At 42.2% G+C, this 19490-nt stretch overlaps 1 protein-coding gene across 7 annotated transcripts in view; it reads right to left on the bottom strand.

Annotated features, from left to right (window-relative positions):
- Positions 1 to 19490, bottom strand: part of MYPN (myopalladin) — a 254461-nt gene that overhangs the window by 170950 nt on the left and 64021 nt on the right. The window contains exon 1 of one of the 7 annotated variants that reach the window (XM_077454258.1): positions 3301 to 3507. The exons of the other annotated variants lie outside the window; for them this stretch is intronic. The gene's annotated coding sequence lies outside the window, so the exon portion shown is untranslated. Of the gene's footprint in view, positions 1 to 3300; positions 3508 to 19490 lie in introns of those variants that run through there. 7 annotated transcript variants of the gene reach the window in all.

Below are 19490 nucleotides of genomic sequence, written 5' to 3'. Positions count from 1 at the left end.
GCTTTGAACATCTCACGGAGCACTGTTCAATCCATCATCCGAAAATGGAAAGAGCATGGCAAAACTGCAAACCTACCAAGACATGGCCGTCCACTTAAACTGACAGGCCAGGCAAGGAGAGCATTATTCAGAGAAGCAGCCCAGAGGCCCATTGTAACTCTGGAGGAGCTGCAGAGATCCACAGCTCAGGTGGGGGAATCTGTCCACAGGGAAACTATTAGTCGTGCACGCCACAAATCTGGACTTTTTGGAAGAGTGGCAAGAAGAAAGCCATTTTTGAAAGAAAGCCATGAAAAGTCCCATTTGCAATATTCCTCCATATTATTTTTTCCATTATCTACAGTTCTCTCATGCTTTCAGTGCACAGTTTCCGGGGTCCTCCTGCATGATTGTCAAATCAGGTGGGAACGAGTACTCTGCACAGAGTGTGATAGGAAGCCTGCTTCACATCTCTATTCCCACTTAGTATATATATATATATATATATATATATATATATATATCTTTACCACCTTTGGAGGGGCTCTGGACCAGATGGCTATGTGTCATCCCTGTGTTGGACAATGATGATTGGGTTGACATCTGGGATTTCCTCTTCTGATCCCTAGTATCACTACGTGATCATCTTGTGCAATTCAAAATAGTGCATAGGGCATATTTCACCCCCTATAGGCTCCCTAAGATGAACGCTGAAATTTCATGCCCCCCCATGGAAGTCTGTCTCTTGGGCCTAGTTGAAAACTTAGTACCAACTGTAGCCAAAAGGACACTGATTGGACAGCTCCTTTTTTACGCTAGGAAATATATTGCAATGCAGTGGAAGAAACCCTCTCCCCCATTCCTTTCTCAATGGAAACAATTGGTGAACAACAATCTCAAAGATACATACATAAATAGGGGCTGCCCTACAAAATATGATAAAGTGTGGCATCAGCATCTGCCATGAAGTAAACCACTGCTTTTTAAGCTGACTAAATACACCAGGTTGCTACAGAAGTGCCAAAGGTCATAGCCTTTAAAACAATGGACACTGAGTTGCAGGACAAATAGAACGGAAGGGAAAATCTGCTGAACAAGATGGAGCATATTCAGGTCTAAAGTGGGAGCCAAAGCAAGAGGTATGAGCATCCAAACTGAAAGGGGATAATTTTCAGAGGGACCAAATGGATGAAGGAACAATAACCATCAATAAAAATGGGGGTGTATCTTCAAACAGAATGCTATTGACTTTGACATCTGCAGTTCTAGTGAGAGGCAGACTCTGAACCCCAAAAAGATAGTACATCTATAGTGGTTGAGCATTAGGTTTCTTCTGTCCCATCTACAGATTTTCTGCAATGAAGCAGGTACTCAATAAGATATCCATGGAACCATGCAACAGTTTGTGTGTCCACCTCCTCAAGTTCTCCCCAACAGATCAATATGATCTGCTTGGAAGGGTAGCAGTTGACTGATTTGTTAGCATTGAAAGGGTTTGAAAGGTCACCAAATCAATTGAATTCTTTTTCAGTTTGATTATTTTAGTCAACTCAAACGATCAGTTGAATGGTCGTGCCAATACATGTATGACCAACTTAAAGTGGTTCTAAAGGCATGAAGGTTTTTTTTTACCCTAATGCATTCTCTGCATTAAGGAAAAAAACTTCCATGATCAGCTCCCTCCAGCCCTCCCTAAATACTAACCTGAATCTGATCTCGATCCACCGATGTGCCCAAGAGCAGCAGTGCTGCTCTCTATCCCTCTCTCTCCTGCTGCAATCAATCAAAACCTGTGAGCAGAGAGCAGTGGGTAGGGCTGAGCCACTCTGTGTGTCCACACACGTAGCCCAACTTGGGAAGGAGCCTACACGTCTGCCCTGCTAGGGGGCAGACATACTGTAGAAGAGGAGGAGTGGACAGGCCCAGTGGGAGACCCCAGAAGAGGAAGTTCAGGGAAGTATACCATGTTTATTATTTCATTTTAAAAATATATAGCTTTACCACTTTAAGACATCTTGTTAAATGACGACCTGCATGATAGTGCAGACCAGCCATTCTCAACAAATGCCCTGAAACATTAGGGTTCCTCCAGAGGATGCTAGAGATAAATTGAGCTGTTGCCGATCGACCTCCCATTTGATGGTGCATGCAAAGTTTCAGAGTCCATGCCACTTGAAAGAGTCAGCTGCATGACACCAATAACTTTTTTAGCTGTCTATAAGGGAGGCATTCTGATCTCCACTGTAGGAGGCATTTATCCCACTGACCCCCAATGTAAAGGGCATTTTTCCAACAGACCTCCAATTAATTTGTTTTAAAAGGGTTCACCGAGACCTGAAAAGTATTTCAAGGATTCCTATGGAGGAAAAAGATAAGAGAAAGGCTAGACAAAGTATGAGCAGCCATAATTGTAATTGTGTGCATATTTCTATCGCTGTGCATCCCAATTAAGCATTCAATTTGACTCAGCTTAGATGGTGCTACATATGCTTTTTTGGCACTATAGCCGAATGGATGTGCCATATACCATAACAAAGTTAATTGATTGTCAAGCACAAAATAAAGAAACAAATTAAAAAATGTGTCCAAAAAAGTCACGTTGGTTTAAAATAATCCTTGTGTCCATTCTTAAATATTCAATAAATAGGAGCGAGGGCTTTTCTGTTGTAACACATGGTTGTGTTTTTCTAAATTATACACTTTTTACATGTAAAACCAAGAACAGTCATGAATTAGATTAAGCAAAAGCGAATTTGAATCATTATCCTGCACGCCGTTAAGCGATGATGGGAGTGCTGCTATTTTAATGAGGGTTGCATTACCTAGACCTAACATCTGCTGCTGTTAATCAACGGTCTGCTGGAGAAGGAAAGGCACAGAGTCCCCAGGAGCTCTGCCCTTTCCTATACGACCAGTGCAGCTGTTGTGTACTCTAATCTACAGTGCAAATCACATTGGTCTAAATATAATCAGCAGGGTCGTTTTACACAGTCTAGTATAAAGTAAGTCTTTATTAAAAATAAAAAGTCAAAGTCCATTTCCATAGATAATCACATGAAATAACATTACTTATCAGTAGCAAATTTACTTAGTGTTAGTAACCACTACTAACCATGTTAATTCACAGCACAGACTGCCAAGGAAAAAGCTGCATTTATAAACTTAAATTCTAAGAAAACATAAAGTACTATTCCATGATTAGTTACCAAGTGCACAGGACTAGTTTGTTAGCATGCTTTTCGGTATGTATATTACATTACATCCTCATCTATGTGAAGAAGTTGCAGTGACAGATCACTTGTATTTATTTTCCATAATTACCTAGAAATATGTTCCTGTGTCCAGCCCTGGCTGTCTCCTCTTAAGAGATAATATCCAAAGGGAGTTAAAGAAGCTGAAATTCGACAGTCCTGGTGATCCAAGGCACTTATCCAACAGGACAAGAGGAGGGTTATCCTGAAATTTTGCGAAAATGATTGTATGAAGCTAAGTCAACCTGTCACCACTGAAGAAGCAGCATTTGTCAGTGGCAGGTCCTGTGTTATTTTGGGCACCCCACACCATGTGCCTACAAAGCAATTCACCTCATTGGACAGGAAAACTTCAGGCAAGTGCTCGTCATTCTTGCCATAGCTAGTTTTACATGGGAAATACACTGCTTTATTTCCTAAATGATTTCCTCTTCAGGCTAATTTATTTGCATACAGATAGTTTTTAAGTGGATTTTGCACAGGTTTTAAACTAATAGGAATGCATGATAAAGAAAAATTGTATTATTATTTATGGGTATGTACTCAGATTTTTTTGCAACATAATTAACACTGTGCATTTTTACTTCCCTTGATTGAAAGCGCTCAGCTTTATTCCCTTCTTTTGTAAACAGCTACACTGTATACTGTAAAAAGCATATAAAAACTGTGACTATAATATCACCAAACACATGCGCTGACCAACCATACAAAACGCCCTTACATACACAAGATATCTCTATATATACATAAACAGCACCAAATAATACATATAAAAGTTATGTGAATAAATATTTGGGGAAAATATAACCAGGATTGTGAAAGATCCCACGCACCCTTGGCACACTAACGATAGTACATATATGGCGAAGAGTGGTTGTGGCCAAAGTGCACAGTGGGCGGGTATTAAAGGGGTATGGTTAAATAAAACCCGAGCCTACTCTGCTCTGGGTCTAAGTAAAGCTTAGTGCATGCATGAGGAGTAAGTAGCGCATGGAGATTACTGGGGGTAACAGTAAATATTGCCCAAAACGCAGGGGTAAAAATTAAGTAACGCACAGAGAGCAGAACTTAGGAGTAAGTAATACACAGAGCACAGAATTACCAAAGGGGGTGTGTGAGAAAGATAGATTGTGGAAACAGTGAGAGAGGGTAGGAGAAAATAGACTTAGACTGACTAAGACAGTTGCAGGCTGTAATTTTAATATCTGCTCCTGATGCCCATTGCTCACACAACTTCTCCAGAGACTGGCAGCAAGCAACCATTTAAAGATGAATTCCAGGTATCTATATTTTAGACATAGTTAGGTTGCTCCAGCTTAATGTATTTATGTACAGTGGGGAAAAAAATAATTTGATCCTCTGCAGATTTTGGAAGTTTGCCCACTTTCAAAGAAATTTTTATAATAGGGGTAGTGGCGGCCCTTAATCCAAGCCCCCCCCCCCCCCATCGATACGTCCAGCCCCCTAATCAACATGCGGGGTGCCAGACGCATGGATTCCAATGGGGTTTTTTCTTCTTTTTTTCTTTTTTTTTTGAAGTACATGGTTTTTTTGAAGTACAAGTACAGAGGCTCTAATTGGCTTAAAAAAAGGGCAGGCTCAGGGGGCGCAGAGTACTGCGCCCAGAACCCACCCTCTTGTGTGACAATAGCTAAGTATTTTTCACTATTGTCCTCCTGATTCTCCTCCCAGCCAATCAGGAAGCGGCCATGGGCTCTGGGACCTGATTGGCCACGGATTCTTGGGATCCACTTCCTGTTCGGCTGGGAGGAGAAGGAACGGACCCAGGGCAAGGTTTCCATGGAGGGCTCACCCGCAGCCACATCCAGCACTACGGCTCGGGTAGTGGAGGGATGGAAGGGGGGAGATCACAGTGTCATCCCAGGTGGACTGGTGATCTACCTAAGGTAAGGAAACCCTCCGCCTTCCCGTCTGTCCGTCTCCTGCCAGGGGGGTTGGTGGTGCTGGTGATCGCTGTGACCATCTCGCCCCCCCCTCACATCTCCCCCCCAAAATATTGAGCACCAGCTGCCACTGCATAGGTGTATTTTTAATGATAGAATATCAACCAGAAATCCAGAAAAAAAACACAATACAAATGTTATAAATTAAGTTGCAGTTCAGTGAGCAAAAATATTATCTGATTTCCAAGCAAAACATGCCTTAGTACTTGGTGGAGAAGCCCTTGTTGGCAAGCACAGAGGTAAGATGTTACTTATAGTTCGTTACCAGGTTTGCACACATCTCAGGAGACATTTTGATCCACTATTCTTTACAGATCTTCTCTAAATCTTTAAGGTTTCTTGGCTATTGCTTGGTAACTCAAAGTTTCAGCTCCCTCCATAAATTTTCTATAGATTTAAGGTTTGGAGACTGGCTAGGCGACTCCATGACCTTAATGTGCTTCTTCTTGAGCCACTCCTTTGTTGCCTTTGGTGGTATGTTTTGGGTCTTTGTCATGCTGGACGACCCATCCACGTCCCATCTTCAGTGTTGGCTGAGGGAAGAAAGTTTTCATCCAAGATTTTACAATACAATATAATACAATTGAGGGACCCATTGGCCCCTCAATGCGGCAAAGTCAGCCTGTACCTTTAGCAGAGAAACAGCCCCAAAGCATAATGTTTCCACCTCCTTGCTTGATTGTAGGGATGTTCTTAGGGTTATAGTCAACATTTTTCTTCCTCCAAACACGGCGAGTTGAATTGATGCCACAGAGCTAAATTTTGGTCTCATCTGACCACATCACTTTCTTACAATCCTTCTCTGAATCATTTAGATGTTCATTGACAAAACTTAAGATGGGCTTGTACCTTCTTGAGGAGAGGGACCTTGCTGGTGCTGCAGGATTTCAATACATGGTGGCGTATTGTGTTACCAGTGGTTTGTTTGGTGACTGTGGTCCCAACTGCCTTGAGATCAGTGTAGTTCTGGGTTGATCTCTCACTTTTCTCATGATCATCCTTACTCCATGGGGCAAAAATTTGCATGGAGCTCCAGACCAAGGGCAATTGATGGTTATTTTGTATTTCTTCCATTTGTGAATATTCACTCCAACATTTGTCTCCTTCTCACCAAGCTTCTTGCTGATGGTCTTGTAGCCCATCCCAGCCTTGTGCAGATCTAAAATCTATCTTGTCCCTGACATTCTTTGACAGCTCTTTCGTCTTGAACAGGATGGTGGGTAGGGATGAGCCGAACACCCCTCCCCCCCCCCCCCCCCCCGGTTCGGTTCGCACCAGAACTTTCGTACGGACCGAAAATATGTGCAAACTTTAAAACCCCATTCAAGTCTATGGGACTCGAACGTTCGAAAATAAAAAGTGATAATTTTAATAGCTAATATGCAAGATATTTTCCTAAAAAGGGATTGGGGACCCGGCTCCTGACCCAGGGGACATGGGTCAATGCCAATTTTTTAATTAAAAATGTCAGTTTTTTCAGGAGTACTGATTTTAATGACGATTAAACTGAAAAAAAAGTGAAATATTCCTTTAAATATCGTGCCTGGGGGGTGTCTATAGTATGCCTGTGAAGTGCCACTTGTTTCCCGTGTTTAGAACAGTCCCTGCACAAAATGACATTTAACAGAAAAAAAGTAATTTAAAACTGCTTGCGGTTTTAATGTCATGTCTGGTTCTGGCAATAGGGATGAAAATCATTGAGAATAGCCCCCTGCCCATTGCCAGCCCCTTTGGGTCTTGTACGGATATTAAGGGGAACCCCGTACTCAAATTAAAAAAAGGAAAGGCGTGGGGCCCCCAGACCCTATATACTCAGAACAGCAGTATACAGGCAGTGCAAACAAGACAGGTACTGTGTAGGTTTGTTGTGTTAAGTAGAATCTGTTTGTAATTTGTAATTTGTAGTTTGTAATCTTGTACATTTTTAAAGTGTAGCTCCAGTCAAAAAATCTATTTTTCAGCTTTTTGGAAAACATAGGGAAGGGTTATCACCCCTGTATAATTTTTTTGGCCGTCCGTCTTTTTTCATCTCACTTCCTGTTGTCTCCTTTTGTTTGCAAGTAGGAGACGTTTGTAAGTTGGATGTTTGAAAGTAGGGGCCTGCCCTATATGCTCTGCAGAAATGTGGGCCTAAGGTGTTGGTGTTGCCACAACACTGTAAGCCCTTGAAGTGACTCTTGGTGATTGCTGGAGCGCCCTGCTGTGAACGATTATATCAAGAATTGTAATTACATGCCATTGTTGAACAGTGGTAGAAAAATTGGGCCTTTGGCGGTTGTGGTGGTGGTGCTGGTGCCACAACACTATAATTCCTCACAGTTACTCTCAGTGGGTGCAGGAACGGGCCCTGCTGTGAAATATTATATCAAGAATTGTAATTACATGCCCCTGTTAAACAGGGTCTGAAAAATTGGGCCTTAGGCACTGCTTGCTGGTGCCATGACACTGCAACCTCTCCCAGATACTCTAGTTGGAGTGTAGGAATAATCCCTGCTGCAAAGCATTGCATCAAAAATTGTAATTACATGCCCCTGTTAAACAGGGGCTGAAAATTTGGGCCTTAGGCGCTGGTGCCATGACACTGCAACCTCTCCCATATTCTCTAGTTGGGGTGCAGGAATGAGCTCTGCTGCAAAGCATTGCATCCAAAATTGTAATTACACACCCCTGTTAAACAGGGGCAGAAAAATTGGGCTGGTGGCGTCACCCAGAACCAAAAATGTTCTTCCAAACTATCAGCAGGATCATTACGGAGGAGGAAGAGGATAGTCAATCAACATAACAGGACAGTCACTCAGCATCAGCATAGGCACTCTTGAAGGGATGTGACATTTAAAACAAAAATTATTCAGTTACATCAGCTTCAGGTGCTTGGTAGCTGGTGGTGATCCAAGACTGATTAATCTTTATGAAGGTCAGTCGATCAACCGAGTCGGTGGACAGGCGCATCCTGTAATCGGTTACAAAGCCTCCAGCAGCACTGAAGGTGCGTTACGAAAGAACGCTGGATGCAGGACAGGCCAGTAGCTCAATTGCATACTGTGCAAGCTCTGGACCATGAGTCAGCGGTAATATGCACCTTACCACTGACCGCCGTGTCCAGCGAGGCATGGACATTGCCTTCCACATGCCGCTAGAGAGAAGGAATCGCCATGGCATTTGGGGACCTGCCACTGAGGAACCGCACATTGCAAAACTCATGGAAGGGGGCCGAGTCTACAAACTGAAAAGGCAGCAGTTGAAGTGCTAGCAATTTAGCCAAGCTAGCATTCAACCACTGGTCATGTGGATGGCTGGGAGTGAACTTCTTTCGACGGTCCAGCAGCTGGGTCAGGGAAATTTGCCTGCTACAATCGGACGTCGGTGTACTGCTAGCAGAGTGCCCGCAATTACTTGGCTGTGACACACCTAATTCTACACCTTCATTCCTCTCAGCACAGGTTTCAGAGAGGACTGAAGGTCTAGTGGGGTTGAGGATCCCAGCTGATGAGGAGCAAGGAGAGGTCAGCTTTTTTCTTTGGTGTGGGTCTTTAAGGTACGCTTGCCAACGAGCTGCATGGCAGGTCAACATATGTCTGGTCAAGCATGTGCAGATAGCAGCGGTGCGATCTGATGCACTCGTCTCAAAAAAGGCCCACACCAAAGAACTTTTGACATAATGCGCAGAGGCAGCGCCCTGCACAGGCGGAGCTCTGCGGTGTGATTCAGTCGGTGTGCTGTCTCTAAGCTGGCCCCTGGAGGGCATCCTGCCTCGTTGGAGATGTGCCTCCTTCTCCTCCTCCTCTCTCCTATCAGGCACCCACGTGGAGTCAGTGACCTCATCATCCCCTCATTCTTCATCACTGGAGCAAACCTGGCAGTATGCTGCAGCTGGTGGAACATGACTGCTAGATTGCTGTCCTTCTTGAGCATCCCCTCTCTCTGCGCTCACGTGTATATTGTGCTGGAGGCACACAACACCCACTTTAACTCCTGCAGATGCCTGTATTACAGAACACCAGCAATAAGGGGTATCTTCAGGTGTATACTGTGCTGGAGGAACACCACACCCACTTTAACTCCTGCAGATGCCTGTATTACAGAACACCACTAATAAGGGGTATCTTCAGGTGTATATTGTGCTGGAGGCGCACAACACCCAATTTAACTGCTGCAGATGCCTGTATTACAGAACACCAGTAATAAAGGGTAGCTTCAGGTGTATACTGTGCTGGAGACACACAACACCCAATTTAACTGCTGCAGATGCCTGTATTATAGAACACCAATAATAAGGGGTATCTTCAGGTGTATATTGTGCTGGAGGCACACAACACCCAATTTAACTGCTGCAGGTGCCTGTATTACAAAACACCAGTAATAAAGGATATCTTCAGGTGTATACTATGCTGGAGGCACACAACACCCACTTTAACTTCTGCAGAAGCCTGTATTACAGAACACTAGTAATAAAGGGTAGCTTCAGGTGTATATTGTGCTGGAGGCACACAACACCCAATTTAACTGCTGCAGATGCCTGTGTTACAGAACACCAGTAATAAAGGGTAGCTTCAGGTGTATATTGTGCTGGAGGCACACAACACCCACTGTAAATGCTGCAGATGCCTGTATTACAGAACACCAGCAATAAGGGGTATCTTCAGGTATATACAGTGCTGGAGGCACACAACACCCAAGTTAACTGCTGCAGATGCCTGCATTACAGAACACTAGCAATAAGGGGTATCTTCGGGTGTATACTGTGCTGGAGGCACACAACACCCAATATAATTTCTGCAGATGCCTGTATTACAGAACACCAGCAATAAGGGGTATCTTCAGGTGTATACTGTGCTGGAGGCACACAACACCCACTTTAACTGCTGCAGACTCACAATAAAAGAACACACTGTCCCTGCCTATCCTACTCTCTCCCTGCACGCCGCAACACACTACACAAGGCAGCCGCGCTGGCGGCCTTATATAGTGTGGGGCGTGTACTAAACCCCCTGAGCTATAATTGGCCATAAGCATCCTGGCCATAAGCAACGGGCGAACAGCTGGTGTTCGAGTCGAATATGCGTTCGACTCGAACACCAAGCTCATCCATAATTGTGGGTTTGAATGAAAGAGATTTTGTGGACAGATGTCGTTAGGGGCACTTTCTTAAATTGACAAGACTAATCTGTGTACCACATGAACAATACTATAGCCAGTCTGTGGGAGCCAGAATTATTGTTGGTTGGATCAAATAATTATTTTACTCATTGAACTGCAACTCAATTAAAACATGTGATCATGTGTGTTTTTCTGGATGTTTGGTTTGTATTCTGTCTCTATCATTTAGAATACACTTATGATAACAATTATAGACCCTTAATTTCTTTGTAAGTGTGCAAACTTACAAAATCTACAGTGGATCAAATATCTTTTCCCCCACTGTACATACCGTGCCTAGATGATGTCCCTGGAATCTAAAAGTCACTTAAGTAGACACCACTACCCCAGTGACCTCCATGCTGAGCAGTTGGGCTGCTGAATTCTGAACACAGGAGGTTTTTCGCTCAGCATGGGCTTTACATTTTCTGAATTAATGCAAAGCGTTCTCTGATTGGATGAAGTGGAGAGGCAGGGTGGTGACGCCACACTCTCTCTCTCAGCCAATCTGAAAGAGCTTTGATTTCATTCATAGAACACAAAACTCTCTGTGAATGGCTGAGTAGCGCTCACTTCAACTTGATTTTATTCTGGCAAAGGGATGGGAAATTCCCATCACACTGCTGAACACAGCACTGTATACTGCGTGATTGATTTACTAAGACCGGAGAATGCAAAATCTGGTGCAGCTCAGCATAGAAATCAATCAGCTTCCATGTTTTTTTTTTGTCAAAGCTTAATTGAACAAGCTGGAGTTAGAGCTAACTGGCAGTGGATTTTGCACTCTCCAGTTTTAGTAAATCAACCCTAGTATGTTACCAGTGCTACATATAGTTCATACAGCACTCACAGCCACTGCATCTGATATTGAAGTACATAGTTTGTTTGGACCAGCTTGGTCCAAACAAACTGTTTAGAGTTCACTATAACCTAGAGATCAGGCCATACTAGATTTTGTTTCTGCAACATATTTGCATATCTCCCATTGTGCTGGGAGTGTGTTGCAGCAATCTTACTGAGAGCCCTGGGCCCCATACTAAAGTTTGGGACCTGGAACATCCAATCCTGGGTCAAATGATCACTGTGATAGCCTCTGATTGGCTGCCATAGTGATTAATCATTGTGAAGCTCACCTCATGTTTCTCTCGCTGTGAATGGATGAGCGAGATGCATCATATCTCTCTCTTTCCCTACAGAGAAAAAAAGGGTGTGTAAAAAAATAAATAATAAAAATAATAATTTAAAAAAATACAAAAAAATACTTAGATTACGGTTTGATCCAGGTCAGTGTCAGGGTTAGTGTTTAGGTCAAGGTCAGGGTCAAAGGTCAGGGTTAGTATTTTGGGCAAGATTTTTTTTTCAGTTAGTATCAGTGTAACATACACATGTGGTATTACTAAGATCATCAGGAGCAGGAGAATTTATTTTGGGTTGTTCTTTGGTGGAAGGTTATGCTAGTAGCAAGAAATATACAGCTAAATTTAAAAAAAAACATGTCAAAGTTGCAAAATTGTGCTTAGGCATTAAGATTTGTTTTGCCCTGAGGCCGGGTTCACATTGGTACGACACGAAAGTGGTACGACTCTGGATCCGAATTTGCCCTGCAACTTGAAGTCAGACACAATCGTCCGACTTCAATAAATGGGGATCCAACATTGATCCTGACAGTATCAGGCACTTTGTGTATGGTATGAATCTTTAGGGGAAACTCCACACCAAATAAAAACGGCATGGGTTCCCCCTTCAAGACCATACCAGACTGCAGATTTTAAGGGGAACCCTCACACCAGACCCTTATCCGAGCACCCAGCCCAGCAGGTCAGGAAAGGGGGTGGGGACAAGCAAGCCCCCCCTCCTGAAACGTACCAGGCTGCATACCCTCAACATGGGGGGTGGGTGTTTTGGGGCAGGGGGGCCCTGCGCCCCCCACCCCAAAGCACCTTGTCCCCATGTTTATGAGGACAAGGGCCTCTTCCTGACAACCCTGGCCGTTAGTTGTCGGGGTCTGTGGGTGGGGGCTTATCAGAATCTGGAAGCCCCCTTTACCAAGGGGCCCCCCAGATCCCGGCCCCCCACCCTATGTGACTGAGAATGGGGTACATTGTACTCCTACCCATTCACCTAAAAAAAAGTGTCAAAAATAAAATGCAGTACACAGGTTTTTACAGTTATTTATTTAGGCAGGTCCGGCATCGGTTTTCTTCTCCCCTCTTCGGCTCTTCTACCTCCTCTGCTGATGTCTTGTTCCTCTGCCGGTTCTTCTCTCCTCTCTGGTTCTCCTCTGCTCTCCACTGATGTCTTCTAGCCCTCTCTGCTTCATCTCCCTCTGTTCACTTTCTTCTGCCGGGTCTCCTCTCTGCACTGTCTTCTCCCTCTATTCTTCTCCTGGTGTTGCCTTGACGCGCTCTCCCGATGTAATGCCAGATCCGCCGTGTGCTATAACTTATAAATATATGGGCCAGGGCCATCCACTGACATCACATGGAGACCCTGTCCCCTTATGATGTCACCACCCATCATGCCTGGGCAGTGACGTCATACGGGGCAGGTCTCAATGTGACATCACTGGATGGCCCCGCCCCATGTCTTTATACAGCCAGGGTTGTAGGGAAGAGGCCCTTGTCCTCATCAACATGGGGACAAGGTGCTTTGGGTGTGGGAGCACAAGCCCCCCTGCCCCAAAGTACCATCCCCCATTTTGAGGGCATGTGGCCTGGTACGGTTCAGGAGGGGGAGCGCTCGCTCGTCGTCACACCCTTTCCTGACCTGCCGGGCTGTGGGCTCGGATAAGGGTCTGGTATGGATTTTGAGGGGACCCCACGCCATTTTTTTGGGGGTTCCCCTTAAAATCCATACTAGACCAAAAGGCCTGGTATGGTCTTGGAAGGGGAACCAATGCGTTTTTTTTTTTTATTTGGCGTGGGGTTTCCCTTCAAGATCATCAGAGCACCAGTTGCATGCCAAAGTCAGATCAGTCAAGACGGTGATCTGACTTCAGTAAATAATAAATAAATTGCGGCGCTCACCATAAAAGAATATCTAATCAATAATAAACTAAAAAATATATATAGAAAGTGCAATGAGTGTGAATCACCTCACAAAGTGCAAATAGTGCAATTAAATCAATGCAATTCAGGTAATTGCTGCGATAATAAATGTGCTCATATAATATATATATGCCCAAAAAGAAAAATGCAAAATCCGAGGACATAAAAAATGTGCAAAAAAAACAATTTTAAAAGACACAGTAGATATGTAAATCATGAATGTTCATAAATTCCCGTTCATGCAGATGCTTTGTGAGCTATAAACAAAGTCCATGCATAAAAGTGACTTCCACAGTGTGTACTGATCCAGTGATTCAATTCAGTGCCAAGCCAGTGCACCACCTGTTTCCCCCAGCCTCTCACCTCCAATACTTGATAAAGAAGCACAATTTAAAAGCCAGAGCTATTTCCTCCACAATCATCCAGTGGCTAGTATCCAGCTGACTTTTTCTTTCCCAGGTTCTCCACCTCTCACATAAGTAAAGAACAGAAGGACAAGGGGGCTCTCATGTGTAGTATCCAGATAAAACGATTTTAATAACAAACAATAGTAACTTACAGTTCAGTAGATAACAGCGAATAGATGTAGTAACAATCCGAACTTCCGGTCTCGGCCGCGACCGGAAGTAACAAGTGCAATACCACAGCTCCTTCCCATAGGGAACTAGAATTTAACATCGCTGGTAGGCACAAAACAACTGAGTTTACATCAACAACAACCAATAGAACACACACTATTAAGACATTTTGTACTTGCAGTACTAGACACGTGGTATATTTAATAACTTGCCCGTGCGGGAAACAGTATGTGGGGAGAACCACGAGAACGTTTGCAACTAGAGTAGGAGAGCATATATCCCTGATAAAAAGTAAGATTTCTAAACATACTGTCCCGAAACATTATAGAGAATGTCACAACAGTGACCCTACAGGCACACAATTTCTGGCCATCGACAAATACACACCCCCTTGGAGGGGTGGAGCTATGACTCGTGGTGTTTCCCAGTTAGAGACCTACTGGATATACACAATTCGATCTTATGTTCCGTTTGGTTTAAATATTGAATGGGACATCAACGCGTTCATTAATGATGGGTAGATCTATGCTGGTAATTGTCCTGATGGTTCTAGTTTCTAAGCCACTTGAATTTTTTGGGGTTCATCTTATGTGAACATGTTTGTCTATATATTTTATTTTATTTTTGGTGTAGCCGCTATTTATTTATTTATTTATGTAATGTATTGTTTTGGGATAGAATTCTATCTGCCCTCAGTGTCAACGCATTGGTCCTTGGGTTCTTTTGTACTCACTGGCTTATACAGAATTACGGTTGGGTCTTATATACACATGTGTGTACCACCATGTGTATATCCATTTCTGATAACTTCAGGAATGGACGTTCCACTGTAAGGAGTTTGTGGTGGAAATCTGTCTATTCTGTACATTTTAACATTTTCGATAAAATATAATTTGGCATGCAATTATTTTTGTTAAATTTAAATTCGGCATGTATTTTATCTTTTTTATATGAGGATAGTGTATTTTTTATGTTTTTTAATTTTATTTTTATTTTTAAACGATTATACAAAAAAATATTTTCTGTCTCCTTTTCCTCTTCTATTCGTTTTTTTTGGACCCGGTATTATCAGGGGTTCCGGTTTGAATATGTGCGCTTCAAGCGCACATCTATTTGCGTTTCATTAGCAATTGGTTGTAGTGCGTGACTATCTGCTGTCATTTTTACAATAAAGTTTAGTTTATTTGAAGTGCGCTCCAGCGCACTTCTGTTTGCGTTCCGCTGCGGGTAGACGTCGGGACGTTTATCCACATCACTTCCGGGATTCGACGTGTCCTCACGTGGGAATTCCGGAGGCGTGGTGCGTCTTAGCCTTTGTTTGGCTGACATCACTTCCGTCGCAGCTCAGCGAAAAGCGGAAGTGATGTCGGAATAATTTGTGGGTTGGCCCTTTGATTGGTCAACCAGCTTACTGGTACTCGTGACCCGGAAGTGACGTACTATGCATAATGTCACGATCTTAATATACTCACCTCTCTTTACTCAGTAACGTTTATGAGGCTGGTTTTGACGCTTATTAAGTTAAGCTTTATTCCATCATTCGGGGATATATTAATACGGGGTCAATTATTAAATAACACAGTAACGAGGCGTGGAACGCACGCCGGAAGTCTGGTCGAACCGGAAGTAATATGCGGTGACACAGGCAGATCGAATTTTCGCCCAAATTAGTAAGTTAAGTATAAAAGGAAGTGGTCTGCAGTGGAGTAGTACCCCAGATGACGTCTTTTGAGGACGAAACGCGTCGGGACTCCTACTGCAGCTCTGTTTTTATGATAAAAGCGCTTTATTCATTTGGATTCATGTAAGTTCATTACTTATTTCATTAAATTTTTTAAAACGGATTTACACTATTGTGGCCCTCATTTTTCCTCCTGTATGAGTTCTACAATGGGCGTTGAGGTTTAAAGTGGAAGATTTTCCCATCGTTTGAATACTTGATTGAGAATTCCCAGGAGAGCCTTTTTTATGTTGGACAACTCTATATGAGAATATTCTGAAGTTTGATTGATCCTTCGAATGTATATTCGTTTGGATCCATTCTATCTGGTAAGCCTACATCTTATTTGGTGATGGATATGCCACAGGGTGCCTGCATGTGGTCTTCATAGGACGAAGGTGGATGGCTCTTTCCCTCTCACGTGTGGATTGGATTTAATCGAATAACAGATTTTTTGGACTGTTTTCACATTTTTTTGGGTTCATTATAATTTTTTCATTATTTATGCAATTGCTGGGCAGTTTGGGCAAGCACTTTTGTATGTCATGCAATTTTGATACTTATATATTATTGTCACATCACTTAGTGGTTTAATCATATTTTATATAGCGCTACACTATAATTTAACATTTGGAATTTTCTTCACTACTGTATATCCTTGTGATTGTGTTAGCAGCTTTTTTGTATGTAATTTTTGGGGTTAGCGCAGTGTTGATTGTCATTGACAGTTTTTTTGGATACACAGAAAACATATTGACCTAAATTTATGAAGAAATTTGATTTTTTTCAATTTTTTTATTGGATGTATATTATAGCAGAAAGTAGAAAATATGAGGCTTTTTCAAAATTGTCGGTCTTTTTTTTCAGATATAGGCATCCAGATAATAATCTCCAAACACTGTATCATTTGTAGGATTTCCTTTTATGATCATGCAATATTCATGAATCTCTCTCAGTGTTCATAGAATGAAAAAACAATCTTATAGTGTATAACCATTTAAAGTAAAAATTTTGCACATCTAAAAAATGTTCACATCTAAAAGTATTCACTTTACACTTACATTATGAAAGTGCACAAAGCACTATGATAGCATTAGCTTTTCAGGAGAAACTGTAATCCTGCCTGTCCTACTGCAACCACATCAGATATTAATCCTCATGCCCTGTACATATGGTTGGACATTCCGACCACAAAATCTGTCAGATTTTTTCAGACGGATTTTGGCCTAAACTTGTGTTGTATACACACAGTTGGACAAAGTTGTCGGAAAATCTGATCATTCGGAACGAGGTGACGTTTGTTGCGTATGACGGGACTACATAGAGGCTAGTAGCCAATAGCCTTGGTCCCGTAATTTAATCTGAGCATGCGTGGCACTTTGTTCGTCAGAATTCTCTACAAACGATCGGAAAAAGTCTGATCGGATTTTGTTGTTGGAAAATTTGAGATCCAGCTCTCAAACTTTTTCCGTCGGTATTTCACACGAAAGTCCGATAGAGCCCACACACGATCGGATTTTCCGACAACATAATCCGATCGGACCTTTTCCAGCGGAATTTCCGAACGTGTGTACAGGGCATTACTCTTCATGGGTTATAGGCTCATCTCTGTATGTGTAGGAGGTCACATGATAGCATGACCACTTTGTCCTTCTCTATATGTTTTGTCCAATGACTTCTACAGGGCAAAATTCAAGCTGTGGGCACCAACCAGCCTAGTCAATGTTTTAATCAGCTGTTGCCAAAGGACCAGGTTGGAAAATGTGTTATTGTTCGGTCATTGTAACAACCGTGGGTGTCGGCTGTCAGAATACAACAGGAAAATACAGCGTGGATGGAGGAACATATTAAAATCTATTAGAGATTCTCCTGGCCAGGTAGCTTTTTTTCCTTCTGTACATGTGCGTAAAAAATCATATTAATTTCTGTGAAGAGGCTGTCCACTGTTGAGATGCAAATAAGACTAGCTCTCCTTCGGAATGATTAGGATTTTTGTTTGCATGTGCAAAAGAAGCTGGTATAGTATTCAATGGTGGCTATGTGGCTCTCAGCAGAAATCTAGCAGGAGCGAGGACAGGTAAGTATAACATTTTAGGGGAGGTCTCACTTAATTGATAACTATGCAAAGGTGAAGTTACCCTATAATATTTCCCAAATGATAATAAGATAATTGACTGATTCAGTTGCAACAAAACACCTTTATTTTTAGTGTGGCGAAAAGGGAGAACACCTTTGTAAGGGATTCTATTGCTGTGTGTGTTGTCTAGGCCAAAGAGACCCTGTTAATATGGGTTTGGCAGATTGTAACCAAGACCTTAAGCAAGAAAAAACTCCTTCATATGGGAACACATCCAAAAACAAATATCTTACATAGTTTCTAACCCTTCTCCACTATTTCCAAAATGAAAAAAAAAAAACATTATTTTGACGCATTTGTGAGAGGGGTCATTTTATCTGGTGAGAGCATATAATAACCCTATGGACTATATTGCACACTGGGACTTATAAGCCGATTGCTGGTTTTGATTAATATGTTGTATATAGAAAAATATTTTACTGGAGCTGAGTTTTAGCTAAATTTACATGTATTTTTACATTTTATACATCACCCAGAACAAATATCTGCAGTAATTTATTTCCTGTCAAGACCGGGGTAAATAGGTTCTGCTTCAGCACCTTTTCTCACCCTACTAGGCAATAAGGTAGGAATTTCATGGAGTTTTGATTTCATGTACATAAAGTTCTGTGTGAAACCAACATTTTCAGTGTCTTCCTACAATACAATCTGGCTATACATCAACTGGATGTTTCACTAACAAAATATTATATTGGACTACAACATGAATATATGTGAACGTTGATAATACAATTTAATCAATTTTGGTAATATATACAGTATATTGTGTCAGATTTGACCTTTGGGAAAATACATATTTTGGATTTTGTCCTGGTTCATTCAGAAGTGATGAGATCCTATGCCAGGAAAACATCTTGGAACTAGGAAAGATGAAGCATTCTGACTGGATCATTGTCCGTGGTTTGTCATTACTAAAGAATGAAGATGGTGTTTAAGGTATAATCTCAGCCAAACATACCAGTGAGAGTAGAGTCTGACAGTGCGTACCCAGTGGCTCAACATGCCATACTTTATTTCCCAACTAGAGAACACTATAACTGTTATTAGAAGGAGTGTTGAACACACTGCACATTTATAATAATAAACATAAGACAGAAGTAGTCATTGTGAGCTTTAAACAGGCCAAGCCTAGCCAATCAGGGAGCCAAAGACAGGTAACAGAACTCAGGAATTCTGCAGACTCCCAGAAATGCCCTGTCAGCCTTGAAGCTGGAATGTACTCAGGTTTCAGCAAGGATAGGAGAAGCACAGTATTGCAGATTACTGTCTCAGCCAAGAGTACCAGCAACTGTTGTTTCTGACAGTGCGTACCCAACGGCTCAGCATTCCGTACTAGTTCACTGTCCGGTGAAAAAGAAATAGATAGTGCACATCAACAAGGCCCGAGCAAATAAAGCAGGTGTTGGGTTAGTATCCATACTATACCTATTAAAACATGGGGAAGGACACAATACAAGGAAGATCAGTTTACCCACATCACTGATGGGCCTACAGTTCTGTCATCTAACCCATTTGTTCTTAATAGGACCATGTATGACCCAACAGAATGAAATTGTTATCAACCAATAAGTTTTGTGCTGCATTTATTTCATATCAAGATCTAAGCTGTAACAAACTGCTTGGAAATGCTCTTCTTCATTATATAACATTTTGTAAAACCTTAATAAAAATATATTTT

Source organism: Lithobates pipiens, unplaced genomic scaffold (assembly GCF_037356315.1).
Source record: "Lithobates pipiens isolate NorthernLeopardFrog02 unplaced genomic scaffold, aLitPip1_a1.2 Scaffold_25, whole genome shotgun sequence".
Taxonomy (NCBI): domain Eukaryota; kingdom Metazoa; phylum Chordata; class Amphibia; order Anura; family Ranidae; genus Lithobates; species Lithobates pipiens.
The sequence above is the reverse complement of the archived record's forward strand: the minus strand, read 5'-3'. Positions and strand labels throughout refer to the sequence as shown.